We start from the raw sequence: 18068 nt of genomic DNA, 5'->3' as shown, positions 1-18068 counted from the left end.
GCCCCTGGCAGCCACTGATCTGATTTCTGTCTCCACAGTTTTGCCTTCTCTGGAATGTCATAGAAATGAAATCATGAAATATGTACAGATTTTTGGCTCCTGGCACTTAACATAATGCTTTTGAGTTTCATGCAGGTATTAGTGATTTGTTCCTTTTCTTTTCTGTTTTCTTTTTTGCTGAGTTTGGATGTACTTTAAAGCTCAGGACCTTTAGAGCTTTTCTATGCATTTTTCTTTTATCTGTATAATGCTTCTATGAGGTAAATATTATTTGTATTTTCAGATAAGGAAATTGAAGCACAGGGGTGGCTCTAAGACGTTATTCTGGCACAGGCTAGTAAGTACCATCAATAATCAAGCAAAAGCGTCTGATTTTAAATCCAGTGCTCTTACTTCAATGCCATAAAACATACTGGTCAGGGAGAGACCTTTCAGAACCAAGCTGAGGTCAAAGATGTCTTTCCTAAACTGAAAGCCTTTCCTTGTAGATCTGGAACACGACAAGGATGCCCACTTTCACCACTATTATTCAACATAGTATTGGAAGTTCTAGCTAGAGCAATCAGACAAGAGAATAAATAAAGGGCATCCAAACTGGAAAGGAAGAAGTCAAATTATCCTTGTTTGCAGATGATATGATCCTATATTTGAGAAAACCTAAAGACTCCACCAAAAAACTATTTGAACTGATTAAATAATTCACTAATGTTGCAGGATACGAAATCAACATACAAAAATCAGTAGTGTTTCTGTATGCCAATGGTGAACAGTCTGAAAAAGAAATTAAAAAGTAATCCCATTTACAATAGCCACAAATAAAATAAGTACCTAGGAATTAACCAAAGGAGTGAAAGATCTCTACAATGAAAACTACAAAATACTCACGAAAGAAATTAAAGAGGACACCAAAAAACAGAAAGCTTTTCCAAGTTCATGGATCAGAAGAATCCTTATTGTTAAAATGTGCATACTATCCAAAGCAATCTACAGATTCAATGCAATCTCTATCAAAATACCAATGACGTTCTTTACAGAAATAGAAAAAACAACCCTAAAATTTATATGGAATCACAAAAGACCCAGAATAGCCAAAGCTATCTTGAGCAAAAAGAACAAAACTGGAGGAATCACAGTACCTGACTTCAAATTATACTACAGAGCTATAGTAACCAAAACAGCATGGTACTGGCATAAAAACAGACACATAGACCAATGGAACAGAATAGAGAACCCAGAAACGAATCCACACACCTACAGTGAACTCATTATTGACAAAGTTGCCGAGAACATACAATGGGGAAAGGACAGTCTGTCCAATAAATGGTGCTAGGAAAACTGGATATCCATCAGAAGAATGAAACTAGACCCCTATCTCTCACCATATACAAAAATCAAATCAAAATGGATTAAAGACTCAAATCTAAGACCTCAAACTATGAAACTACTGCAAGAAAACATTGGGGAAATCCTCCAGGACATCAGTCTACTCAAAAATTTCTTGAGTAAAACCCCACAAGCACAGGCAACCAAAGGAAAAATGGTTGCATGGGATCACATCAAGTTAAAAAGCTTCTGTACAGCAAAGGAAACAATTGGCAAAGGGAAGAGACAACCCACAGAATGGGAGAAAATATTTGCAAACTACCCATCTGACAAGGGATTAATAACCAGAACATATAAGGAGTTCAAACAACTCTATAGGAAAAAATTTAATAATCCAATTAAAAATGGACAAAAGATTTGAATAGATATTTCTCCAAAGAAGACATCTAAATGGCAAATAGACATATGAAAAGGTGCTCAACATCCTTGGTCATCAGATAAATGCAAATCGAAACTACAATAACATGTCATCTCACCCTGGTCAGACAATAACAAATACTAGAGAGGATGTGGAGAAAAGGGAACCCTTGTACACTGTTGGTGGAAATGTATAATAAATTAGTACAACCACTATGGAGAACAGTTTGGAGGTGCCTCAAAAAACTGAAAATAGAGCTACCATATGATCCAGCACTCCCACTGCTGGGTATATACCCAAAAGAAAGGAAATCAGTTTATTGAAGAGATATCTGCACTCTCATGTTTGTTGCAGCACTGTTCACAATAGTCAAGATTTGAAAACAACCTGTGTCCATCAACAGATGAATGGATTAAGAAAATGTGGTACTTATACACAATGGAGTACCATTCAGCCATAAAAAAGAATGAGATTCTGTCATTTGCAACAACATGGATGGAAATGGAGATCATTATATTAAGTGAAATAAGCCAGGCACAGAGACAAACATCGCATGTTCTCACTTATTTGTAGGATCTAAAAATCAGAACAACTAAACTCATGGAGACAGAGAATAGAAGGATGGTTACCAGAGGCCAGGAAGGGTGGTGGGAGGTACAGGGAATGGAGGGATGTGGGGGATGGTTAATGGGGACCAAAAAACAGAAAAAATGAAAAAGGCCTAGTGTTTGATAGAACAACAGGAGGACTATAGTCAATAATAATTTAATTACACATTTAAAAATAACTAAAAGAATATAATTGTATTGTTTGTAACACAAAGAATAAATGCTTGAGGGAATGGATACCCAATTTTCAATGATGTCTTTATTACACATTGCATGCCTCTACCAAAATATCTCATGTATCCCATAAGTACATACACCTACTATATGCCCACAAAAATTAAAAATAAAAATAAATTTAAAAATAGAAAAAAGATGTCTTTCCTAAAGTTGGGACTACAGGAGGGCTTAAACCACCCCTGATGAAGAAGAGAGATGGCGCCAACTCATTTAATGAGCACTTCCACAAGGAGGTCAAGAGAATAGGTTGGATGCTGGCCCTGAGGTGGAAAGGCCTTAGTAGTTGACACTTAAAAATCAAGATGTCAGCAGGGCTGGGTACCTTCTGGAGGCTCCAGGGGAGAATCTGTCCCCTCGCTTTTTCCAGCTTCTAGAGGTCACTGCATTCTTTGGTTCATGGCCCCTCTGTCCATCTTCAAAGCAAGCAATGTGGCATCTTGTAATCTAAGTCTTTGTCTCCTTTCAGTGACAAAGACCCTGTGCTTCCATTCTGCCTACCCAGATAATCTGGGATGATCCCCCATCTCAAAACCATTCATCACATTTGCAAAATCTCTTCTCGTGTTAGATAACATATTCGTGGTTTCTAGACATTAGGACATGGACAATTTGGGGATGCCATTATTTTGCCTACCACAAAGAGGCACTGAAACTAGATACTTTGGGCAGTATTTAGATGGGAAATGGTCTTTCTCCTTATGTATGTCCTATCATTTTGATCTGTGGAACCTATGGCGAAGGAGTTCTCTGACCTGGAGATGGGGCTTTTGAGAAACTGGAAAGTACTCACTGAACTGATGGTAAAGGACACCTCGCTGCACTCCCCAGATCTCCAGCAGAACATATTTGAGAGGGGACACATTCCAACCTCTCAGTTTCTCATTTGGTGTAACCTTTGGATTGATCCTCTTCGATATTCTTTTAGGAGTTCCTCTTTCTCTTCCCTCCAGGTATTCAGGGTTCCTCTGGCTGGGTGAGGATTTGGGCCCTCTTCTCTTTCCAGTCTATACCCTCTTCCTTGTCAATTGCACCTCCTTTCCTGTACCCTTGTTAGGTAAACAACTCCAAAATGTATGTTTCAAACTCAGATCTCCCTTCTGAACTCTAGACCTTTATATCCAATAATTTACCTTATATACATGATACATTGGCATCTTCACATGTTCTAAAGTAAACTCAGGAAAAGAATAGGTGTTTGTGAGAACTGGGAGAAATTGGATCCTATCTTGCTGGTGGGAATATAAAATGGCTCAGCCACTGTGGGAAACAGTTTGTTGGTTCCTCAAAAAGTTAAACACAGAATTAACATATGACCTGGCACTTCCACTCCTAGGTATGCACACAAAAGACTGAAAAGAAGAACTTGAACAAATCCTTGTATGAGAATGTTCACAGCAGCACTATTCACAGCAGCCAAAAGATGGAAATAATCCAAATGTCCATCAACGGATAAGTGAGGTAAACAATCTGTGGTATATACATACAATTGAATAGTATTCTTCCTTATAAAAAGAATGAAACATTGATACATGCTGCAACATGGATGGACCTGGAAAACATTACACAACGTGAGAGAAGCCAGAAATAAAGGTTGCATGTCCTATGATTCCATTTATATGAAATATTCAGAATAGGTAAATCTGTAGAAACAGAATACAATGCAGTGGTTGCCCAAGGCAGGGTGTGAGGGAGTGGGAGAATGAGGAGTGATTACTTCATGGGCAAAAGGGGCTTTACTTTGGAATGACAGAAATGTTTCGGAACTAGATAGAGGTAGTCGTTGTGCAACATTACGAATATACTAAATGCCACTAAGATGTTCACTTTAAAATGATTAATTTTAGGTTATGTGAATTTCACCTCAATAAAGTAAATCTGATCTCCCTGCCCTCCAAGTCCTTCTTCCTTCCTGCATATGCTTCTCTCTCATCTCCTTCATCCCATCAATTAGCACGTTTGGTCTTTTCTACCTCCAATATATACTTGCATCCATCCACATCTCTCCATCTCTTCTGCCACTGAAATTCTGCGATTATCTCCTCACTGGTTTTTTTCTTTTCCCTTTTAATCAACCTCCTCCTATCCATTCTCATTTTTAAAATATGCCCAAAACTGTTGTGTAGAGACTAGACAATAATTTTTGCCCTGTTTAAAAAATGCAACACACAATCATGTCGCTACTCTAATTAAAACTACGCACTGGCCTATTATTCATGGGATGACATTTAAAACCCTTACCATGTTCTCTGTAAAGGGCCCACATCTGGCCCCTAAGCACCTCTCTGGCCTCTTATCCAATCGCTCTCCCATCCCTCACTGCATTTCATTTTGGAGTGCTCTGTGTTCCAGTCCTCTAATCCACGCTCCTTCCCGCCTTAGTTAGGGCCTTCCTAGGTGCTTAAAGCTGAAGGTCCTCACTCCCACACCCTGACCCCTCCCTCTTTACCTGGTTAACCCCTTTCTCATCCTTTAGGTTTTCACTTAGGGTCAATTCCTTCCCTGAAGTAAGATAGTCTCTCAGTGTAAGTTCTTCATTTTCTTTTTACACTCTGCTCTTTGACTTCAGAGAACGTGTAACAACTGTTCTTATATGGTCATGCCATTTGTTCACTTGTATCCCCCACAGGCAAAAAAGTGTGAGTGTTTTCTTCTTTTACTTTTCTTTTTTTTTTTAAATCTTAATTGGCTAGCCCAGTGCCCAGTACATAGGCACATAATAGTTTCTCAATAAATATTAGTTGAATTCGGGACAAATTAATGATAGCACCTATGTTCAGATAGGCGTGTGTGCATGCATCCATTCTAGCCTTTCTGTAGAACTGAATCCCAGGTGTGGAGTACTGCCATATTGCCTTCCAAAAAGATTATACCAACTTACATTCCTATTCAAAAGAAAATAAAACAACATCCTCATCCTTCTCAACAGAGGAGGTTCTTAATTGCCTTAATGTTTGATAATCTCAATAGCACAAATAAATATCTAATTTTTCAATTAGCATTTTTCGAATTATTAGCAAAGCCAAGCATCTTTTCAGACATTTATTTGTTCACATGTGAACTTATTTCACTGCTCATTTCTCAATGAGGTTATTTTTTCTTATTGATAAGTAGGAGCTCCCTAAATATTATTGATACTGTCTGCAATATGCAGTGCTGTCATCCAAGCCTTTCATTTGCCTTTCATATCATTTCAGATGTCTTGTATCTCAAAACTTTTTAAGTTTGTTTTTATAAATTCAAATCAAACTTTTAGGCTGGAGTTCAAGGTGGTCCCAAAATCACATCCTTCTCTTTATTCCAAGTTCTAAGCCAGACAGATGGAGATCAGTTGTGCGGCAGGGAGTAAGGGTGGAAGCAGGGAGATGGGTTGAAAGGCTATTGAAGGGGTCCAGCTGAGATACAGTCATGGATGTGGGGTAGAGTGGACATGAGGAGTCACTTCTCAGCCTTTTGGCTAGGATCAAGTGTAGAGTGGAGATGAGGAGAATGGAGGACCAACCGAGCACATGCTTGGCAGATGGAGTCACTAGGATCAGCTGATGGTGGGATAGAGGGGTGGTAAGGGAAAAGGGGTCAAGAATGACTCCTAGGCTTTTTACTTGGCAATTGGGAAGGTTGCAGTTCCACTTGCAAAGATGAGGACTGGGAAGAGGAAGAGCAGGCTTTTCAAGGAGGAGAAAATCAAGTTTGTTTTGGACTTGTTAGATTTGAGATGCCTCCTAGCTATCCAAATGAAGATGTCATGTAGGCATTAAATGGAAGTCTAAAATTCAGAAAGACGCCACAGATATAAATGTAGAGGCCACTGGCATAATGATCATATATAAAGATAGTACATAGGCCGGGTGGAGTGGCTCATGCCTGTAATCCCAGCACTTTGGGAGGCTGAGGTGGGAGGATTGGTTGAGCCCAGAAGTTGGAGACCAGTCTAGACAACAAAGTGAGACCCTGTCTCTACAAAAAATTTTAAAAAGTTAGGAGGGGCATGGTAGTCCCAGGTGCTCTGGAGGCTGAGGTGGGAAGATCACTTGGGCCCATGAGTTTGAGGCTGCAGTGGGCCATGATTGTACCACTACACCCCAAACTGGGTGACAGAGCTAGTCCCTCTCTCAAAAAATATATATATATATAATATATTTTATATATTATATATAATATTTATTATATATATTTATTATATATAATATATAAATATATAATATATACTTACATATTATATATTTATATATATTGGACTGGATGAAATTTCCTAGAGAGAGAATACACAGAGAGACAAGAAAGAGGCCAGTACTGGACCCCGGAGCACATCAAGTTTCAGGGGTTCAGAAGAGGGAGCAGAAGGCAGAAAATGAGATGTGAAGGAGTGGACACCAAGGAGGGAGAAAACTAAGGTGACTGTAATGTTACAGAAGCCAAGAGGAGAAAGTGTTTTAAGAAGGAAGGATTCGTCAGTTACCTTGAATGCTACTTCAAGTTGAGGACAGAGGTGTAACCAACAGATTCAGCATCAGAGAGAGCACTGGCATCCTTGATGAGCAATTTAAGTGGTGTAGGGCAGAGGGAATCCAATTTACAGGGGCAGAGATGAGATTAGGTCACAGAGCTCCTTTGGGAGTTTCATCTTAAAGGGGAGCAGAAAAATGGAGAGAAATGTGAGGTAAAGGGAGGGGTTTTTTGGTTTGTTTTTGTTTTTTTAAGATAAGCAATCTAGAGAGAGAATGTTCTAGTAGGGCAGAAGAAATAATTAAGGAAAATGAGAGTGATTGTAGGAGCAAAGTTCATCTTGCTGAACTCATTGGTTCTATTAGGCCTGTCAGGTAAGTCTCTTGACTTCCCATGTATATAATCATATCATCAGAAAATGCAACTGAAAAAAATAATGGCACTTTTCAGCCAGGTGCAGTGGCTCATACATGTACTACCAGCACTTCTGGAGGCTGAGGCGGGTGGATCACAAGGTCAAGAGATTGAGATCATCCTGGACAACAGGGTGAAACCCCGTCTGTACTAAAAATACAAAAATTAGCTGGGCATGGTGGCGGGCGCCTGTAGTACCAGCTACTCAGGAGGCTGGGGCAGGAGAATCGCTTGAACCCGGGAGGCAGAGGTTGCAGTGAGCCAAGATCGCACCATTGCACTCCAGCCTGGCAACAGAGAGAGACTCAGCCTCAAAATAATAATAATAATAATAATAATTTTTTAAAAATAATGGCACTTTTCAAATAAGTGACTTATAAAAAGCAGGATAGTGGTTTGTTTTGGGGAAAGGCAGGAGTCGTGATTGAGAGAGGGCATAGAGAGGAGCTTCTGGATGACTGGAAAAGTTCTATACCTTCAGTCAGGTGATGAATACAGAATTACTTGCTTTTTAACAATTCAATACAATGTACATTTGTTTAATGCAGTTTTCCCTTTTGTGTTTTACCTTACAAGAAAAAGATGAATGAAAAACAAAATAAACAAGGAAAAAACAATAAGACTTCTTATCCTTTTTTTAAAATATTTATACCTTATACCTATTTGTTTTTCATCCTGTTGTGTTAGCTAGGGCTGTCAGTACAATGTTCAGTAATAACATCCTTGTTTTGTTCCAGACGTTAATGGGAATGTTTCAAATATTTCAAATAAGAATCATCTTGGCCAGGTGTGATGGCTCATGCCTGTAATCCTAGCACTCTGGGAGGCCTAGGCGGGTAGATCACCTGAGGTCAGGAGTTTGAGACCAGCCTGACCAACATGGTGAAACCCCGTCTCTACTTAAAAAAACGAAAATTAGCCAGGCGTGGTGGTGGGCACTAGCTACTTGGGAGGCTAAGGCAGGAGAATCTCTTGAATGCGGAAGATGGATGCTGCAATGAGCTGAGATCGCGCCACTGCAGTCCAGCCTGGGCAACAGAGCAAGACTCTGTCTCAAAAAAAAAAAAAAATCATGTCAGAGACCAAGTGCAATGAATCGTACCTGTAATCCCAACACTCTGGGAGGCCAAGGTGGGAGGAGTCTTTGAGGTCAGGAGTTGGAGACTAGCCTGAGCAACATAGCAAGACTTCATCTCTACTAAAAATTAAAAAAAAAAAAAGGCTGGACATGGTAGTGCATGCCTGTACTCACAGCTCCTTGGGAGGCTGAGGCAGGAGGATTTCTTGGGCCCAGGAGGTTGAGGCTGTAGTGAGCCATGATCGTGCCATTGTTCTTCAGCCTGGGTGACGGAGCAAGACCCTGCCTCAAAAAAGAAAAGAAAAACGTCTGCTATAAGTATCATGTTAATAAAATTTTCTTCTATTTAGACTATAAAGGACTTTTTCTCAGAAATAAATGTTAAATTTTATCAAATGAGTTGTGAACATTTACTGAAATGATCACATAATTATTTCTTTAGTCTATTAATGTAGTGAATTACATTAAATATTTCCTAATGTTAAGCCATACTTGCCATTCCTGGAATAGACTCATCTTGGTCATGTTTTTTTAATGTATATTTTTATCCATCTTTTAATATAGTTAATTTTGTTTGTATTTTGTCTAGAATTTTTGCTTCGACACTAATAGATGAGATTGGCCTGCAGTTTTGCTTTGTGTGTGTATGATTGTTTTTTCCAGTTTTGTTAACAATTTTGTTATCTCTATAGAATTCATCCATTTCCCACTATTTTCTGTTGCTTTGAAGCACAGATGGAAGTGGTTTTTTTTAGTACCTTTTCAACGTGAATATTAGTTTTTAAAGGTTTTCTGCCTCTTCTTGGTTTTAGTATTTAATATTTTCCGAGAAAATTATCCACTATTTTAAAATTCTCATGTGGTTATGTTTAGTTTTCCCCCAAAAATATTGTTTTCTTTATGGCGCAAGAGTCCGAGAATGTGCCTGTATGATTTCTACTTAGGGGGACTTAAGAGAATATTCTCTGTGACTTATCACATCATCTAATTTTACGGATGTTCCATTTAATTTGAAAATAATGTAACATTTCCATTTTGGGGTATGTAACAGTCAGGATAGAGCAAACACACCTGCAATGACGAATTCTCCCTTTATTATGTTAACACAATAAAGGCTTACTTCACTTTCACTCTAAGTTCAACATACATTGGGGGACTCTCCAGGGCAGCTCCTCTCCATGTGGTTCTGTGTGGTTACTCAGAGATTCAGGCAATTTCCATCTTGCGCCTCTGCCATCTTAATCCATGGCTATCACCAAGAAAGAAGAGAGTTTTGAGATGAAATACCAGCTTTTAAATGCTTTGTCATTTAACTCATTGGCTATCACTAATCACTTCACCCTTCCCTACTACAGAGGGTTGTTAAACATAGTCTTCCCATTGGCTCAAGAGGAAGATAAAAACCAAATATGGAGAGCCCAAATAGTCTTTATCACAGAGTACAAAGGTTAGTATATGTGTGCACTTGGAGTGTAGGAATTAAGAGCATGAACTGTGGAGCCAAATGCAGTCCTGCCATTCACTTGGCTGTGTGACTTCAAGCAAGTTATTTAATTTTTCCATGCCTTGATTTCTCAATCTGTAAAATTTCTGTCTCATAGGATTATTATGAGGATTAAATGAGTTCATATTTATAAAGCATTCAAAATACTGCTTGGCACACAGTAAGTGCTAGATTTGATTTTTAAAAAACAAATATATAAAATCAAACATTGTAAAATGTCGTTATTCATATCCTCTATGTCCTTACTATTATTTTTCTTTTACTTACTTTCCCATTTCTGAGAGATGAGTTTAACTTTCCCACAATTTTTAAAAGAATTACTCTTGGTATGTCTAACAAAATTTGCTTATTTAATTGCTCTATTGTTTATTGTAAAGTTTATGATGGTTACATCTTATTAATTGTATCATTTGTAGTTATAAAATATCCCAAGTGTCTCTTTAATGTTTTTCCCCTTGATTCTATTCTTTGTTTTGCAATTCCTGCTTTCTATTTTTTTATTACTTACTTACTTTTTATTTATCCCTGCCTTTATTGTGTGTTGTTTTAAGTTTGTCACTTGTAAAAACATAAAACTGATTTTGTCTCCAAACAGAATACTTGCTTTTTAATAAAGTAATCTAGCCCATTCATATCATTGGTGTTTTGAGTCTTAAAATGTATTTTGATTTCTTTCTTTCTCTTTCTCAATCTGACCTTTGCTGGCTTGATCAAATTTTCTCTGGTCCTTTTTTTAAAATCTAGTGGTTTAGAAATTCTACATCTTTTGCCTATTTCAATAGTGATTATCCTTGAATGATTAACAAGCATATTTAAATGTATATATTCCTATCAACACCAAGATTACTCAGTATCTACAAACTCTTTCCTTAACAAGACAAGCCATTTGGAATGCTCTTATTTCTCTTTTCCCTTGCCTCCTCCACCCTAAACCTTCCAATATCTCATTTTTGTTCATTCAACAAATATTTACTGAGCTTCAAGTATGTGTTAACAACATGTGGAATTTTATTTACAAATTGTTGGTACATTAACATTTAACAATTGCATCAAATGTTACATTAACATCATCAGTGATTATTTAATCTTTACTAACAACTTTCCTGATTTGTCAGTTCATTGTTTGTAGAGGCATTACTGGGAGTTTTTTTTTTTTTAATTTTTAATTTTTATGGGTACAGAGTAGGTGTATGTATTTATGGAGTACATGAGATATTTTGATAAGACATGCAATGTATAATAATCACATAGTGGAAAATGGCATATCCATCCCCTCAAGCATTTGTCCTTTGTGTTACAAACAATCCAATTATACTCTTATAGGTTTTGTTTGTTTTTTGAGACAGAGTCTTTCTCTGTCGCCCAGGCTGGAGTACAATGGCACGATCTCAGCTCACTGAAACCTCCACCTCCTGGGTTCAAGCGATTCTCCTGCCTCAGCCTCCCAAGTAGCTGGAATTACAGGTGCCTGCCACCATGCCCAGCTAATTTTTTTGTATTTTTAGTAGAGACGGGGTGTCACAATGTTGGCCAGGCTAGTTTCGAACTCCTGACCTCAAGTGATCAACCCACCTCGACTTCCCAAAGTGGTAGGATTACAGGCATGAGCCATTGCGCCCGGCCTCTTATAGTTATTTTTAGGTGTACAATTAAATTATTTTTAACCATAGTCACTGCACCCAGCCTCTTATAGTTATTTTTAGATGTACAATTAAATTATTTTTGACCATAGTCACTGTGCCCGGACTCTTATAGTTATTTTTAGATGTACAATTAAATTATTATTGACCACAGTCACTGGACATTACTGTTTTTAATGCTCTGCATCTATTCCCTTTTCTTCTGTTGAAAAAACTCTGGTTTTCTTCTGGTGACTCACTCCTCTCTCAGTCTCAGTCCATTTGCTTTGGTTGGACCTACTTCTACTCCTCCTGCCCTCACCCTGAGTTCTAGGGCAGCTGCAGGACTCTGGACTGGCTGAGGAGAGGATCAATAGCCTTTGGCCAGATTAATTGGTTCAGTAATGAGCACATGATGCAATTTGGACCAATAAGAATCGGGCCCAAGACTTCTGTTTGCAATTTAGAAGATAGTTTCTCTTTCTTATCTTTAACTCTGGGGGATAAAAGCCTGAAGTTTGTGGAAGTCATCTAGTGAAGAAGGCTTATTGAAGGTGATGCCAAGGTAGTATCTAGTGAAAGATGAAGAGAAACCAGGACCTAAGGCACTGCTTAGGTACCTGGAACCATCCTACCTGAAGCTTGATTCCTCTTTGGTTAAGCCATAGGTTTTTGACCCATAAGTTACTGTTTTTTTTTCTATCCCGTGAATGTATTTTTTATTTTCTTAAAGTCCTTGAATAATTTTTTTCCAGAAAGACTGCAGGGGTATACTTCAAAATACTCACAAGTCCAAGTGTTTCAATTCTAGAGCCTTGCTGTATTTGTCATTTCATAGCTCGCCTTGGGAAGGTAAGTAAAACTGGTACAGCATTTTATATGATGGCAGTTCAATGTTCGTGTATTATACATGTAGAAAATGAAGCATTTTTAGGTAAAAATGGGGGAGGACTTTATAATCAGACAAATATGAATTCAAATTTCAACTCTTCCACTTACTACCTGTGTGAACATCAACAAATTTCTTAACTTCTCTGAACCTCTCTTCACCCAGAAAAGATAGAGATGATATTATCTCCCTCATGAGAATTGTGTTAATAAGATAATATATGTATGCAAATTCCCTAGATCAGGTCCTAGCACACAATAAGTACTCAATAATTGCAAATTTCCTTCCTCTTCCCTTTCTTTATGGTGCTTCAATAAATTTCAACAAAGAATGATATTGCAGAGAGGAACATTTATTTTAATACATGTTTTAACCCCCAATCCTCATACAAATATCTTACCAGGGTTTGGAAAGTAACATGAGCATTCATGATCTGTGCAGTTATTTTTTGGAAGTTATAATCCCAAGATGTTATACTTCTAAGATAGCAAAAGTCATATTGAATTGTTAGTGTTGAGTCATTTAAAAAGTAAATCAAATGTGGGTATGTGGTGTATGGAAAGCATAGAGAAGAACTTTCCTTTTTTGTGTGCAGTGAAATCAAAGCAAAGTGTAGCCTTGCCACTCATATGCACACCTCAGGAAAAATCATTCTCTGAAAAATTATTCTTAGGCTGATCTGTAGAGATTTTAATACCATGCTAATATACAAACTGAGAGTTTAAAATGCACGCTAATTGTCTTGTGACTGGAGATTTAGGTAAAAAGAATAGTTTTGGACATCACAATGTGATTTATGTGTACGGTTAAGAAAAGTGTCCCTTCAGGGAAAAATTAGGCCCAAGGTAAAAGTTGTGCTTACTATTCTTCAGCTATATATTTGTGTGCATGCAGCAAACTAAAGGTTTTTCTGATATCAATCTCTAAAATTTATATAGTGCTTTACATTTTACAAAGTACTTTTATTTATATTGTTTACTTTGGTCATTAAAGTAACTGAGACTCAGATGGTTCGGTGACTTATCTAAAGTTACATGGCTGGTAAATGGCATAACATGAACTAGAAACCACCTGTTCTGTCTCTCATCCCTGTGCTGTTTTACGCATCATGCCACCTCTTCTAAGAGGAAACGTGATTTGAACTCCAGTGAATGAGTATGTACATGCTTAGCTTAGATTTTATCATTTACTTGAAGGAGATCCCTGTAACAAGTGACAACCATTTTCCAGAAACCACAGTTGCCGTGGGAATGCTCCCTGAGCTTACTTCTGTCTATGGCATTGTAAATATTTGTTCCTTTGTTTCTCTCCTTGGCCATAAACTCTTTCAGGGCAGGAACTGTGCCTTTCACCTCTAGGGCAGGATCCAGCACAGTGCCTACTACAGAGAAGGCTGTTAATAAGTAATTATCCAATACATGCTTGTTGAGAAGGAATGTATGAATACAAACATGAAGCTGGGCGTGGTGGCGGGCACCTGTAGTCCCAGCTACTTGGAAGGATGAGGCACGAAAATCACTTAAGCCCACGAGGCAGAGGTTGCAGTGAGTGGAGACCGTGCCACTGCACTCCAGCCTGGGCAATAGATTGAGACTCCGTCTCAAACACAAAAAGAAAAAAGCAAGTCTATGTGAGAGGTGAGAGAAATGCAAGACATGATAATAAAAACAAAATGCTGTTTGCAATCCTTAATCATGAAGGTCAAAGCTCCATTTATGCCTCCACACGTGTGAAACAGAGGCTGCTTCTTTAAGACCTCAGATGTTAGAAGCCATATGGCATTCTATCCATGTTCAAATTGAAATTAATTTGATGAGGCAAAGGGATGGAGGAGAGAGGTTAGGCCAGGACATAATCTCTTGAGTCCTCAAGATCCAGATCTACTAAATCTCCCTGCAAAAAGCATAGTAATCTTCACAACATGACATCTTCAGTGAGCTCTCATATCAGTTGACACCCAAATGGCTTTACGGGAAGAGTGGTGTACAAGTCTGTTTATACACAGCATTACACAAATTTCATTCCAAGTCTCCTTCAATTCTCAATTACACTTTTTAAAATTACAATTGGAAACCCTGTTTATCACTTGAACTTCTCTGCTTCAACACATTGCCTCATGAAATGTTGGCCTGTGGCCATTTCAAACACACTGAGCAAAATGGCCCAACAAGTATCGATCGTGACAAAGCCTTTCATTTGCTGTGCATTACAGCTTGCCAAACGTCACACAGTAAGTGGCAGAGGGCAAACAGAACCTAAGGCCTCATTTATCCTTGGAAACATTTTACCTCAATGTACCACAACATTTCAAAAAGTAGATTAAGGAACCCAAAGGGTATATTTCATTTTTCAGTTCCTTCATTTAAAAACCTCCCAATCCTTTAGTGATAATTATGAAAGCACTCAATACCATCTGGAAGAGCCAAGACACTCTAAGACTAGGACTCGTGATTTACATTAAAGACAGCATGAATGGTGCCCCCCGGAGTTGTACCATGCAGCATTCCTGCTCAAGTTAATAAAGCAGACTGCAAAAATGCCATTAATATGGAAACACAGAATGGTCTGAATCATTAGGAAGTGCTGGCTACTCAGATTTTTGGGGTGAAGAAGACTATCTTATAGCATGAGAATCAACTGTGCTTGGGGAAATGGGCCTCGTTACTTGGGCACACTTGATTTCCCTCAATGTCTGCTGTCTTAATGTTTGCTTTGTGTTGTTCAAAGAGGCATTGTCGCCCTGCTCATACAGTGCCACTAGCCTTTTCTCCAATAAGTTAAACAGCATTTGTTGAGGCCACAGAAAGCAAAGCCAGTACCGTTTGTCAAATTAATGATCTCTGAAGCTTTTATGAAAGGGTATGATGAGTCCACCTCAGGGGAAATGAGCAAACGTGATGATTAACCTCCCTTCTTTGTTTCTCCAACTGAGCTTAAGGTACTGTGATCGAGCTTTCACGGAAATCAGGAAGATTCTGAGAGAATCCAAATGTGACCATCTGGGAGAGTTAAGAGAAGAAAATACACCATGTGGAGAGACAAGGAATGCCACTCCTGGAATTCCAAATGGACAGAAGGAGAGAGCTTCCTCTCATCTTTGGGAAAATCCTATCTACATCGCATAAATGTCCCGTACCCCACCCTGGAAGAGGCTAATCAGGGGCACCTCCTCATGTGTGCCAGATATTAGAAGACTTTACAGACTCCATTGCGGCAGAAGGTAATCAAAAAGGCCCAAGCCCCACCCTACAGAGAGCAGCAGCATGACCTTAAACAGCCTTTATTGGCCACTTGGAGAGGGAGGGTCCATTTTCCTCAGTGGGCAACAAAGCCACTGATAATCAGATGCGCACATGACGTGGATGTAACCTGCTGAGGAAGTGTTTGATATACTGAAGGGGCCAGGACTCACAGCAAGCCTGGCTAGGAAAAAGAAGCCTCAGAGAACCCCAGAGCAGCCTCTACTTTGTAGATGATATGAGTAAATACAATGCAGACAGCCACTTAGCAAGTTCAGAGCCACTTCCAAACGGCGCTGAGAGCCTGGCGTCAGCTCCTGCACAGCAAGCTCCATTCTCTCCCCTTCAGGCTGTGTGCATGTTCACTCCAGTGAGTCACAAAGACACATTCCCAGGTGTGCACCTGGCCAAAAGCACAGAAGAGGAAGTTGCACATGTGACCATCCTCTGCCAACCAGCCCACGTGTACAGCAGAAATCAGTATTGTTTGCTTCTGTAATAAAATCATTGCATAAATTTTGTAGAGCTTTGAATCAGCCTCATAAGTGTCACCAGGCAACTCTTCCAGGAAGGGTAGGGGGATGGTGAGGTAGAGAACTCCAGGGACACAGAAAAGGACCATGGTGTGTTTCTTGCAAAGCCCTTGTGCTGGAAATGCTATGAAGGCAGAAACTTTATGCTGACCATGAAACCCAATCAATATAACACAAAATTCAGGCCAGGTACGATGGCTCACACCTGTAATTCCAGCATTTGGGGAAGCCAAGGCGGGCAGATCGCTTTAGCTCAGAAGTTCGAGGCAAAACCCTGTCTCTATAGAAAATACAAAAAAGGCCAGGAGTAGTGGCTCATGCCTGTAATCCCAGCACTTCGGGAGGCCGAGGCAGGCGACCACCTGAGGTCAGGAGTTCAAGACTAACCTGGCCAACATGGTGAAACCCCATCTCTACTAAAAAATACAAAAATTGGCCGGGTGTAGTGGCGGGCACCTGTAATCCCAGCTACTTGGGAGGCTGAGGCAGGAGAATCGCTTGAACCTGGGAGTGGGAGGTTGCAGGGAGCCAAGATCACACCATTGCACTCCAGCCTGGGCAACAAGAGTGAAACTCCATCTAAAAAAAAAAGGAAAAGAAAATACTAAAAAATAGCCAGGTGTGGTGTGCATGCCTGTGGTCCCAGCTACTTGGGAGGCTGAGGTGGGAGAATCACTTGAGTCTGGGGTACAGAGGCTGCAGTGAGCTGAGATCATGCCACTGCACTCCAGTCTGGGCAACAGAGCAAGACTCTCTCAAAAAAAAAAAAAAATCCTCAATAAAACTACAGAACCTTGCACTTGTAGCAACCAATGCTTCCACTCCACACTGGAGTTCCCTCTGAAAACATTGCAAAAATCCCTGTTAAGGCCCTGGGCCAAAACATAAGCGAGACAAAACCACAAAGGGTGACATCTGTTGCTTGTAATGGTTTAGCTCTCATGTGGTGGTAGCCATAAGACGGCTGCTAATCTGCATCTTCAGCCAAATTACATTTCTGAAAAGCTGGTGCTCATTAAGCAACCAGCTGACTGGACTAAGACCACCACAAGGATGGGGAAGGGCAGATTCAGATTTTATGGCACCTGAAAATCATTCAAGTTGGGGGCCTTGTTCAATAAAAGTAATATAAAATTTCACATTCAAAATTGCTAGGCACCTCCCAGAGTCGTGGAAGGAGACCACGTGACCAAGTGAGGGGCCATTAAACCCATGGTTCCCAAACTTTGCCGTACAGTAGAACCACTTGGGGAGCTTTTAAAAAGTCCTGGTGCCCAGTTCGCACCCCATATCAATTGAATCAGCATGTCTGGGGGTAGAAACCAGGCGCTGGCATTTTTAAACAGCCTGTGGTGATTCCAATCTGCATTCAAGTTTGGGAAGGGTTAAGCCTTACTGAGGCAAATCAGCCTCCAGCTAGGGAACATAGTTTTCATTCACTTATTTAACTAACATTTGTGGAGCAATTGCCCTATGCCAAGCACTGTATCCCCCAGCATTTAGTGCTGTGCCTGACATGGAGCTGGCCATCAGCAAACGCTTGCTGAATATAAAAATGAATATGCTCAGCAGTGTCTCCCGTTTCACACTGGAGACGGGTTGTAGACTGGATGTGGAATTCCAGTTTATCTTTCTCTTTAGATGTGTCAGCATTTTAAAGGAATACTTTAGGCTTACCCCAGGATAGATATGCTTCATGGCTTTACCATACATATTAGGTGCTCACTGTAGATTCTGGATATAAAAGAAGTCAGTCAGCAAGC

At 39.6% G+C, this 18068-nt stretch overlaps 1 long non-coding RNA gene across 3 annotated transcripts in view; it reads left to right on the top strand.

Moving 5' to 3' along the window:
- LOC129484358 (uncharacterized) overlaps nt 1–16293 on the top strand; it is a 50266-nt gene extending 33973 nt beyond the window's left edge. Inside the window, exons 3-5 of one of the 3 annotated variants that reach the window (XR_010121295.1) lie at nt 3920–4044; nt 15466–15753; nt 16122–16293. This is a non-coding gene — a long non-coding RNA (uncharacterized lncRNA). Of the gene's footprint in view, nt 1–3919; nt 4045–9876; nt 9969–12399; nt 12456–15465; nt 15754–16121 lie in introns of those variants that run through there. The other 2 variants (XR_010121296.1, XR_008658421.2) reach the window with 2 other exon arrangements.
- Nucleotides 16294–18068: the final 1775 nt, after the last annotated feature.

Source organism: Symphalangus syndactylus, chromosome 6, assembly GCF_028878055.3.
Source record: "Symphalangus syndactylus isolate Jambi chromosome 6, NHGRI_mSymSyn1-v2.1_pri, whole genome shotgun sequence".
In the NCBI taxonomy this organism is placed as follows: domain Eukaryota; kingdom Metazoa; phylum Chordata; class Mammalia; order Primates; family Hylobatidae; genus Symphalangus; species Symphalangus syndactylus.
The sequence above is the reverse complement of the archived record's forward strand: the minus strand, read 5'-3'. Positions and strand labels throughout refer to the sequence as shown.